Source organism: Elephantulus edwardii, unplaced genomic scaffold (assembly GCF_000299155.1).
Source record: "Elephantulus edwardii isolate Elephantulus edwardi_28Jun2011 unplaced genomic scaffold, EleEdw1.0 scaffold00027, whole genome shotgun sequence".
NCBI lineage: Eukaryota > Metazoa > Chordata > Mammalia > Macroscelidea > Macroscelididae > Elephantulus > Elephantulus edwardii.
The window spans coordinates 10823540-10826232 of NW_006399777.1; the positions used below are offsets into that span (position 1 = coordinate 10823540).

The 2693-nt window shown below is 44.6% G+C and overlaps 1 pseudogene; it reads right to left on the reverse strand.

The window, feature by feature from the left end:
- LOC102845787 overlaps nt 1–2693 on the reverse strand; it is an 80093-nt pseudogene that overhangs the window by 18011 nt on the left and 59389 nt on the right.

The window sequence follows — 2693 nt, forward strand, 5'->3', positions numbered from 1 at the left end:
AAAAAAAAAAAAAGAATCCCAAGTGATCGACATTGTCTATGCGATCATGATAACCATGTGCTCGTGAATCCGACAGGACTGAGGCAGACAGGTAAGGAGTAACTCCAACAGACTGCTAGGTGGCAAGACAATGGAAGTGTTCAGAGGCATCACACAGCACCTACCCAGCTTCAGAGCCAAATAAGGTGTGAGCTTCTTGTTAAAGTCATCAACAGTGTTGGCAGGGTCACTATGGGCAAACTCGGGGACAGGTCCCCCGATGAACTTATCCTCCTCTTCAAAGATCTTGACGTTTCCCTCGACGGCCTGGTAGTGAGGAGCCGGGCGCATCAGGGGAAGCCTCGTTTAGGACCACGTTGTCTTTGATGTCCTTGATCCCAGAGGAGTACAGGTGAAGAGCCAAGTACCTGTTCGGGTATGGACCTCCCAGAATGACACCGGCAAGCATAAACGCCTGTCCGAGGCACATGCACCATCACCAGGCTCTTCTCTGGCCGCCTGGTACCACTTTATCCGGATCCACCGCCACGGCATCGGGGGGCATGAGGAGCGCTTCCTCACTGCTCTTGGCCTCTTCCTTCTCGGTCTCCTTCTGGACCAGAGCCGAGTTCAATCTCACCTTCACCTTGGTGCGGTCAGGGGCTCCCTCATAGCAGTGACTGGGACAGATTTTTTTAAAAAGATGTCCTCCCTTTTGAGTCCTTTGAAGATTTTTCTCTTTGCCGTGGACTGTGGACTATGGTGCATCAAAATACGGTATTTTATCTTCTTCTTTTAAAAATGCTGCTTGGGGGCACATTAAGTTCCTCGAACCGAGATGTTCATAACATTCTTCAAAATTGCAAATATTGCAACCAGTCTATGTTGTTATGTATCGATGAGTCATAACAGACCCATAGCTGACCCTTTCCGCAGGCTTTCAGAGGCAGAAAACTGCAAACAGATAGAACAATGACCGAGAACTACCAAAAGTTCAAGCTGAATTAGAAGAGGCCATGGCTCCAGGGATGTCATTGCTGATGTCAGATGGGTCCTGGCTGAAAGCAGAGAATACCAGAAGAATATCTATTTGTGTTTTATTGACTATTCAAAGGCATTTGACTGTGTGGATCCTAACAAACCCTGGCTGACACTGAGAAGAATGGGAATCCCCTAACACTTATGCTTCTAGGAAACCTATATCTACACTAAGAAGCTTTTATCCAAATGGAGCAAGGGAACACTGCACGGTTCAAAAATCAGGAAGGATATGTATCAGAGATGTATGTTTTCTCCATAACGATTCAATCTGTATACTGTGCAAGTAATTCATGAAGCAGGATTCTATGAAGAGGAGGGTGGTATGAGGATTGGAGGGAGACTTATTAATAACCTGTATTATGCAGATGACACAACTTTGCTTGCTGAGAGTGAGGAGGACTTGAAATGATGGCTATAGAAATTCAAGGAATACCACCTTCGGTATGGATTACATCTCAACATCAAGAAAACCAAGGGTCTCACAATGAGGTCAACAGACAATGTCATGATAGATGGAAAAAGGACTGAAGATGCTGACGATTTCATCTTGCTTAGATGAACAATCAACACTTTGGTACTAGCAGACAGGAGATCAAGAGACTTAATTGCTTTGGGCAAGTTCACTGTCAGGGACATCTCCAGAATACTTAAGAGCAAAGACGTCAATTTAAAGACTAAGCTAATCCTTAATTCAGACTATGATCTTTTCAATCACTTGCCATGCATCTGAAAACTGGACAATTTATAAGGATGACAGAAAAGGGATTGATGTGTTCGAGTTGCAGTGTTATAGAAAAGTATTAAATATTCCACAGGCTGCCAAAAAAAAACCCAAAAACCCAAACAAACAACCCAGACCAAACAAACCCCAAACAGATCTATCTTAGGAAAAGTTCAACATGAATGCTTCTGGAGGCAAAGATGGCAATCTTCATCTCTCATACTCTGGGCATGTTGCTTGTTGAGGTTGTTAGTTGCTGTCAAGTCATAGACAAGTCATAGCGACCCTATGAACCAAAGGCCTGAGCACTGTTCACAGAGTTTCTGGAGGCAAGTCATTTCAGAAGTGGATGCTGCTCCTGCTTCCAGGAGTGTTGCTAGGCATTCCAGGCTTGTTGCTAGGAGAGGCTAATCCTTGGAAAGAAGACAGGAGGTCCACAAAAGCGGGGAAGACCCCTCAGTGAGCGGACGGACACAGTGACTGCAGCAATGGACTCAAGTGTGTCAGAGACGATGAGTGTGGCCCAGGCTAGGTCAGAGTACAGGGCTGCTGTTCACAACATCACTATAAATTGTACTTGACTCCTTTGTATCTAACAACAACTGTTTTATAACAGTGTGTTTTTAAAAATGGATAAATATTGTGGGGGGAAATGGAACACGCTAAGAAAGATAGATAATGCTAGGGGAGAGAGGTACATATTCATATTGCAGATCAAGAAACTGGCATGTTATTTATCATAAGTTGACAGAAGAAGAATTGATGCCTTTGAGTTGTGGTGCTGGAGAAGAGTACTGAACATACCATGGACTGCCCAGAAAACAAACAGGGTCTGTAGAGACCAGTCCTTGGAGAAGGACATCATGCTCAGAAGGGTGAAGAGAAAGCAGGAGAGGAAGACCCCAAATGAGATGGATTGATACAGTAACTGGGGCAATAGGGGTTGGTGTGT